This window comes from Aegilops tauschii, chromosome 1, assembly GCF_002575655.3.
Source record: "Aegilops tauschii subsp. strangulata cultivar AL8/78 chromosome 1, Aet v6.0, whole genome shotgun sequence".
NCBI lineage: Eukaryota > Viridiplantae > Streptophyta > Magnoliopsida > Poales > Poaceae > Aegilops > Aegilops tauschii.
The window spans coordinates 144219263-144228346 of record NC_053035.3 but is presented as its reverse complement, the minus strand read 5'-3'; the positions used below and the strand labels follow the sequence as shown (position 1 = coordinate 144228346).

General features: G+C 43.7%; 1 long non-coding RNA gene across 11 annotated transcripts; it reads left to right on the top strand.

Moving 5' to 3' along the window:
* The first annotated feature begins 4239 nt into the window (after positions 1-4239).
* Positions 4240-8762, top strand: LOC109755294 (uncharacterized). Of its 11 annotated transcripts, none has more exons than XR_012204291.1 (7): positions 4256-4719; positions 4817-4906; positions 5329-5417; positions 5511-5749; positions 6210-6334; positions 6438-6773; positions 7788-8762. It is a non-coding gene; the product is annotated as an uncharacterized lncRNA (long non-coding RNA). The 11 variants fall into 11 exon arrangements; XR_012204282.1 differs by having other exon boundaries at positions 7634-8762; XR_012204297.1 differs by having other exon boundaries at positions 5491-5749; positions 7634-8762.
* Positions 8763-9084: the final 322 nt, after the last annotated feature.

The following is a 9084-nucleotide window of genomic DNA, read 5'->3' as shown; positions in this document are numbered from 1 at the left end:
TCTTTACTCGTTCCGTAATACATCATCTTCTAAATACCTCCTTAGTCATTTTGCTTGCAAGGCTTCTTATGATGTGTATTACCGAGAGGGCCCAGAGATACCTCTCCGATACACAGAGTGACAAATCCTAATCTCCATCTATGCCAACTCAACAAACACCTTTGGAGATACCTGTAGAGCATCTTTATGATCACGCAGTTACGTTGTGACGTTTGATAGCTCACAGGGTACTCCTTCGGTATCTGGGAGTTGCATAATCTCATAGTCGAAGGAATATGTATTTGACATTCAAGAAAGCAATAGCAATAAATTGAACGATCGTATGCTAAGCTAACGGATGGGTCTTGTCCATCACATCACCTAATGATGTGATCGCATTATCAAGTGACAACGCATGTCTATGGTTACGAAACCTTAACCATCTCTTGATCAACGAGCTAATCTAGTAGAGGCTTACTAGGGACACGGTATTTGTTTATGTATCCACACATGTATTTAAGTTTCCGGTCAATACAATTCTAGCATGAATAATAAACTTTTATCATGATTAAGTAAATATAATACTAACCATTTTATTATTGCCTCTAGGGCATATTTCCATCAGCTACAAATCCATTACTCCTGGCATGCTACAAATCCATTACTCCGGAATGAAGAAGTTGCCTTCCTTGATCCGTATATCATGCATTTTGGCAATGTTGATTCCGGTAAAGGTCAGTGCGTTATGGCGAATTACCTGCACAAGACAATTCTTCAAAGTCCTCGGCACAAGCACAACTTTATCGTGCCTTACTTCGAAACAAAAGTTAATTCCTCTATGCTTGCACATATACACTTGCGTACTGCGATGTCAATCTCATTCTCATGTTACATTGTTGAACTTTTTTGTGCATCAATGAACACCAGATCGTCCTCGCACTAATGCCCCTGGACGACTGCGCTTATTTTTTTGATTCCAGGAGAGACCCAAAGAAGCCCTGGACAACTCTGAAAACAGTTCTAAATGTTTCTCTTTCGATGTGTCATAAGTCCGACCGTAAGAACATGCCGCATTCGCATTTCAAATTTCACACTAGCTTCTATTGCCAGCAACAACCAAAAGATGAAACCATGCACATGTCTAGCTACTATGCCATGGTCCTCATGGATGACTATGTGCGCGCGGGGCCACTTTTGAGACGAGATTCAATGTTGAAGCAATGGTCCGAAGAGAATGAGAAGGAAGTTAAGCTAGCTCACTTTTGGATAGAGCATGAGCGCCTTCAGAGGGTGCTCACGAATATCATCAATCGCCATGTAGTAAGGGATGATGGGATGTTCTACTACGACACAGAGAGTGAAGAAGAACGAGAGTTGAGAATTAAACATCAAAATGCCGATGGATATTATGGCAAAAGGATGGATATGTATGCTTTCTAGAAAAATGTCAAACATTAAATTATGTCATGACACAATGCTTATTACCTTCTGGTCTCTACTTTATATGTATGTGTGTCATATGTTTATGCATTTACCTTGTGATCTTTTCTACATGTATATATTTTGAATGTTATTGTGTGCTAAAAATAACAGATGAGTCCGGTAGAAGAATTGTGGGACGAGTATCTGCGGCGGACATTGAGAAGCACTATCTATGGATACAGGACAAGTATCGGGCAGAGTAGATCAGTGAGGTGATGTTAGCTTGAGTCAGAAGTATTCCAATGGCCCAGTGTTCTCTCCGAGCGGTAGAGAAGATAGCGGAGAGGCGGTTCAGTCACCTCGCGGTGTGCATCGTGAAGGAGGCAACCTCAGATGAGAGGCTGAGGATCTGGCCGGGTCTGAGTCCAGCCACCATACCCACGCCAGGTGTGGTAGTTCAATTGGCTTTTCAAGAGGCCAAATCTTTGGTTCTAGTGCAAGCGGCCCGTTGGTCCCTGTTTCGTTCCGTCCAATAGTTATTCATGCAGTTGTCCGGCTTCTACGAACGCTCTATGTGTTGAACATCATCCGATAATCTTTTCACTCCTAAACAACTCGTGGAACCATTAATTATGTGTAACGAGCGACAAATATATGCTTATCATTAATAATGCACTTCTGATATTTTCTTTATAACTACTTTTCATTAATCAACCATCATTGTAATGTGGTGCGTGTATGTGGATCAACGTTAAAACTAGAATTTATGTATCCCATGCAATCTGATGATCTGATCCAGGCGCAATATGTTGTAATAGCATCAATTCTGCATCGATTAATAATAGTGGCGGGCAGTAGAGAGAGCCCACCATTGCTACACAAAACTTCTTTGGCGGGCGGCCTAAGCCGCCCACCACTGCTAACGGGCTACCACTAGCGGGCGGGCGCCCGCCACTGATGACATGTTAGCAGTGGCGTGATGTCGGTGTCAGGCAGCCCTGGGAGCATGGCCCACAACTGATGGCCTTTTTGCACTCGCCATTGCTAGGCATTCCTGCAATAGTGCATTTTCAGGTTCTTAGACACCGACACCGGTAATGGATCCCCCCTCCTGCAGAGTACCTGAATAGGCCTCCAGATTGGATCTCCTCGGGATAGAAGCTTGCGACGGCGGAAAATTCAGAGAAAAATCTAGCAAAGTGTTTCACAAAATAAGGAATTTATAGGTGGAAGAATGGACGTAAGGTGGTGGACAGGGCCCGACACGATCTAGGGGCGCAGCCAAGGCCCAGGCCATGCCAGGTGGACGTGTGGGGCACCCTGTAGCTCCTCTCGTTCCCTTTCGGTGCTTTTCTCGAACCTTCATGACTCGAAAAAATTGTATTGAAACCTCATTTTTTTACCTCCATAGATATTGATTTTCTATAAAGTTAAAAACATGCACAAAACAATAACTGGCACTGGGCACTGAATTAATATGTTACTCCAGAAAAATAATCTAAATTGGTATAAAAAGTATATAAAAGTGATAATATAGTAGCATGAAACAATCGAGTTGGGCCATCCAAGTACCTACCCGGATCATCCGGCCATAGCCCAGACAATCCGGGTAGCTACCCAGACAGTCTGGCAATGCATGTGCGCATCTTGGCCCTTCGAGATCATGTAATCCCCCCTCTCGCCCCAAATGCACTTGTACTATACATAGTCGCCCCTACCTCCATTCTATGGTTAGTAAAGTATGTTGAACTAAATTGAGAAAACAATGCTCCTTGAATCCTAGAGGATCAAGACCTCCTAAGGGAGAAGAATCTCTCAAGATTGTCACAACCCTCCTAAGGGAGAAGGATCCACATCATAGGATCACCAAGACCTCCCATGGGAGAAGGATCCCTTGAGATCATATAGCTCCATCTCCTTAAGATTTGGGAAGTACTACCTTGCCACTCTTTTCCTCTTGTTGACCTTGTAGTCATGTGGATCTTGTGTGTTTGCAAAATTAGTGGATGTGTGATTTGGATCTTGTCTTGAGTGAATTTCCTTCTTGTTCTTGAGTGGCCGGCTAGACCCCCTCCAAGTGTGAAAGATTGGGCAACTTAGGGTCCCTACCCTACATCAAGGCTCATCGCCACTAGCCGCCTGCAACACAGGTTTGCAGCGGTGGCAACACATCCACTGTCGCCTTGTCGCAGTCCACCTTCGCCATTGTTGTAGACATTGGCCTTCCTGATGAAGGATGTCCAATGAGCTGGGAGAAGAGAAGAGGTGGGCTCTGCATTTGATCAATCATTTAGGAAGAGAAGTGTCGACGTGGCGAAGGGGGCGGTGTGTGCTGCCGAAGTAGGACAGGGAGGGAAAATATTGAGCTGACTAAGAACGAGTGGATGGAGAGATAGAAAGATAAAAAAAGATAAGGTAGAAACGAGTGATGGGCCCACGAGCCGCTGGTGTCCGTATAGGGCGGCCGAAGTGTGTGTCGTATCAGCAGACTGATACGGATCTTGTACCTTAATTATTCTCAAAAAAGAAAGACCTTGTACCTAATTTAATTGGCAGCTAAAATTAATTTTCAACATGTAATCATATTAACAATGAAAAGATATGTAAATCAGGGTCATTACTACATGCCCCCGTTGCAACTTTCTAATAAAAAGATAAAAGGAAGATGTAGGTTATTCAAAACTTTCTTTTCATGTGACTTTACTCGAAACCATTGTATAATCTCTATTTATAATGTCTGAATTGGTCAATAGCCTTCACGGTTTATTTTCATCTGATCTTTTTTCGTCGTTTTTTTTCATCCCGTCCCATCACCCCTCCTGCTAAACAACGAAAAAACCCACTCCTCCCTCCCGACGAAACCCGTGCAAGCACATACGCACACCACCGGTTCCTCATCCTCCTCACGATCGCCCCAATCCCGCCTGCAAGCCATGGCGGCCGCCCCCAGATGCCTTGTCGATCCTAATCCACACGCTACCGCGCCTCCCTTGCGAAGACGCCTCGCCATGGATCTCAATCGGCGCCACGACGGCCATGGCCTCCCCACCCGCCGACGTTCCAGATCCGGCCATCGTTGACCCCCTCCACATCAGTGATCGGTCAAGGTAGGGAGTGTGGCTCTATCCATCTTCCTGCGCGTACTGCGTCCGTGTATCCCGGGCAAGGGTGCTTGTGAGACCGGGAGGCGATCAAAAGGAGGAAGAGGAGATCCATGGTTGGGGATACATTCAACGACCTAGGCATCATCCTCCCTGACGTCGTACTCGAAGCCCGTAGCCATTGCCTCCTCAATCTACGTTGGTCAGCAGCAGCAAGGTCAGCCCCCACTATATATTTTCTTCGGATCTTGCATCGCCATGGTGACTCCACAAAATTTGTACATCCATTGCCGATGTTGGTATTTATTCAGCAGAGAATTAACAACACTAGACCAAAGCAAAGGGGGGTCAGCCTGAATGGGACGTATCACCTTCCAGAGGACTCACCCTAGCTAGCCTGCACGGTACCTTTCATTAGCACTTCTCCTAGTAAGTTTGCAAATTTTGGATCCACCACTTTTGGATCATGCTTGGTGTGTGCTGACGGTGCGCGAGGAACGTGATGGTTTTTCTCTGAATCATGCATAGTTCTCTCAATATTGTACGTGTTGTTCTCTCGTGTTGTTCTCTGCATGATGTGTGTTCTCGTGTTGTTCTCTGCATGATGTGTGGTTGATGGCCTGATGGGGATGCGGAGGCGACGACTAGCGGTTGTTCTATTTACACCTGACATGGTTGAGAGGCTAGGGAGCAGGCGATTTTGCACTCATATTTGGTCGGCGAGGGAGATGAATTTGGGAGAGACGTGGCTGGGAGTTGCACCAGTCATTTTTCCGCCCTCTCTATGTTATCCCTTTGCACTAATCGGTAATTGCTTTTCGACCAGGGGATAGGGTAGCGTACACGAACAACAAAATTGTAGAAGGTGAGGAGGACAGTTTGAATCACAACATTATGTGGAGTATTGAGATGCAGGTAAGACATGTGTAATCTGAATTGAGACATATGGAGGGCTTACATAGTATGTATGTGCAATCTTTAATTGTAGGTTGAATTCTTGTTCTCTAGATCCACCTTCACCGACATCACGCGCTCGTCTGTGACCTCCCACCAGCAGCGCCTTGAGGCCACCCACACAGGCGACCAAGCAATTCCATGCTGTCACCCTGCTACTTCGCCAACGACATCGAGGAGGTCGTGGGTGAGAGCTACTGTCCTCCTTGGAGAACATGCTGGTGCCCCATGCGTACGAAGAAGAGCTAAGACACTCGCATGGGTGCTCAAGGAAATACACCATATTGAGCGAGGTTAGATTAAAGTTTCTTCATTCTTCACTAGCTATTCTTGTGCCTTTAGGTATTTCAGATAAGTATCGTATGCTGCCTGCAACATATAAGGGAAACAAAAAAGGATTACAAAATACTTATGCTTCTTCATAGTTGTCCATTTGGTTCTAAAATTTGTTGAGTGGCAGACTATTTTACATTAATTAATAAATAACGTTGCTGCACACGTGAGTTGGTTTGCAATGAAGTGGGCCAGTATACATGTTTTTGTTGACTAAATATTTTTCATAAATACGGGGGTATGAAGATAATCTATTCTTTCTTTACCCCGTTGACAATGGGACAATGATCTTTTTGTGTTTTAGAGTAAAAAAACAGACTCTAATCTGAATCTAACGAGTAAAAAAATTATCATTGTGTTTCAGAGTGTTACACAATTTATCAACAAGAGCAAAGACTCTAATCTGATGATGTAGAACAGCTTTAATGTGACAGAGGATCGTGGTGGTCGATGGATTCTGCACCTGGTAGTAGACTAAGAAAGGAACATTATGTATGGAACACAATGATATTCACAGCACCCCTGCACTATGTGAGATTTAGAAGGTATTCAAATTAGTGTTTGTTGATAACTGCAAATTTCGTGTGTCCGAGTTTCATATTTTTCTATCCCTGTCAACGTACTAATCCGTTGTTCTTTGATGTGCAGTTGGTACCGCCGGCGGATGCATCCATGTGCTAATCTGCTGGCACCGAGTAGGCGGAGCCAAACGAGTGGGGGCCTCCAGCCGGCTGGTAGTGGACAACAACACCGGGTTTGTTAATTACTCAACAAGTCACAGATTGATCTATTTTTTATTAGTTTGGAGTGGATTATCAGGCCTGCCGCGCAATCATAGATTTACCTTTTGATTTATGTGGGTGGACAAAAACACCCTTTCTGAAGTTTTCTAGGGATTGTAATGAAGCACAACTTGCTCAGTGATACCAATCCCTTCGAGCTCCCTCAACCCTTCGCCAACACTTCTTCAGTTTCTCAACACAAGTGAGTTCTCTCTGCACCAGCATTATTGTTAATCAATGTACGAGCCGGTAATCAGAGTTTAGATACATGCTACTAATGCTAGCACACTCCCCACGTGGACAGAGTGGCGGCCGAATGATATAGTTAAACAATTAACTGATTTGGTAGAAGTGACGAACCTTATTATGGACAAAGAGAGATGCATAATTTTCCTAATTTGTTTATTATTGGTCGTTCCATGCATCGTTCGGGGTAAAAAATGACTAGAACATGAGTTTTTCCCTGTATACTTATCCATGCCTGATGGCACTACACCGCATTAGCATACTTTAAGTTTGTCCTTGTATTATCTCTTATTCAGGGTAGAAATGCCCGGAACAAACAAATGACGAATTGTAGTGTAGTCATTCTTGCAGTTAAAGATTATGTTTAAAATTGATCATCACTTGGGATGCTGCCAACTTGCAGGGTGGATGAGACATTAAATTGCCATATTGCTTTCCCCTCTTATTCACTGTTGTAAGCTTGGTTCTTGAGGAACTTCTCATTGTTGTACATGTAGGTTGTCGAAAATAGAAATAAAATCTATTTGTTCATTCTTCTACTGTACCACCGATCCATCTCCCACGGTTCAGTAAATTTCAGTTATGTGCTTAAATTTTAGGAAGCCATCATCTTCTAAAACATATTGTTACCTACTCAAACATATTGTCTTCCTTTGTGTTTCCGATAAATTATTTACAAAAACACACGTAAAATAGAAGTTGCAGAACCTGCATTGGACCATGCTCATTTGCTTTGTCCATTTTTTCGAAGAAATAATACTCTCCAAATTCCTAAGCATTCAGAATTATGACTTAGTGTGCTATTACATTTCCCAGTATCGGACGCCATATTTTCTGTGGGAATCATTGACACGGTTCCTTCAGAAAGTTGTATCACTGAAATGGACAAACTGCTCTTATGTAATTCTACCACCCATTCTGATTATGAGGCAAATATACATGTTATGCAAGCGTACTATATATTGTTCAGGATAGTGTGTGTGACATATGTGGGAACGGGGAGGAAGATGAATATCATGTTGTTATATCATGCACAAAAAGTAAGGCGTTGAGATTTGCCATGAGGAAAGAGTGGAGGCTTCCAGAAGAAAAGGAGTTCTGGTACACTGGAACAAACTGGCTACAAATCCTACTGGACAAGTATGATTCAGAGATAAGAAAAAAAATTCTGCTGTTGTTATGGAGAACCTGGTTTCTACGAGATAACTGTGTCCACAGTGATGGCAAAGAAACCATTTCGAGACCGGTGATGTTCCTTGTGCAATATGAGGAGGAAATCAGGAATCTGTCGCTATCTGCTGTTGGACAGGGAAACAAGAGTTGCTGGTCCCTGTCTGCATCTGGACACACCACGCCTAGGAATCAGCCGAACGTCGAGCCAAATGCCCAGCGGAAAGAGCCGTCTGAAGGTGTTGTAAAACTGAACACTGACGCTGCCTTTTTGTCAGGCACAGGCCAAGCCTGGGCTAGCGCGATCGCACGGGATCATACGGGGCATGTTGTCTTCTCGGCGAGTAAATCGATGAATAAATGCAGATAAGTTGAAGAGGCAGAGGGGCAAGCTATCCTGATGGGTCTGGTATCGCTGTCAAGACTGTACCAAGGCCCACTGATCATTGAGACTGACAACAAAATGGTTGCAAATGAATTGGGCCAAGCCAGATCAAACCGATCGAGATGTTTCTGGGTTGTCTGTGAGATAAAAAACACAAGCCGGGTCTTCAGTTCAGTTCGGGCCAAGGCCATCATAAGGGAACAAAACTGTCTAGCACATGAGCTCGCTGCCAAAGCTAGATGGCATGAGGACTCATTGATAATTGCGGACGTGCCCGAGGAGCTTCGTTCGCTGATGCTATCTGAATGTACCAAGTGATGTATTTGGTCCTTTTTTAGGTAGTCATCCTCAAAAGGAAATATACATGTTATGAAATGCCTTCCAAGTCAACCACATAGTCATTTTTTAAGAACTGGTGGGAATTCATTTGTCGATAAAATTATTTCTACATTAAGCAAATAAACAGTGTGATGAACTTAACAACTGTAGCGACCCGGCCTCAGGCGGTCAAATCTTTGTGCTTAAGTGTCATCCCCGGATCGGTAATACTGACACACACAGTACTCAAGGATTTATAACAGAGTTCAATCACACACTTAATACAATGAATGTCTTAAAAGAGAAATTATTATAATAATATGGTTGAAGGCCATCTAAATAAGATAACAGCGGAAGCTTCGAAGGTAAATGAGTCCATCAACTCCAACGGCAT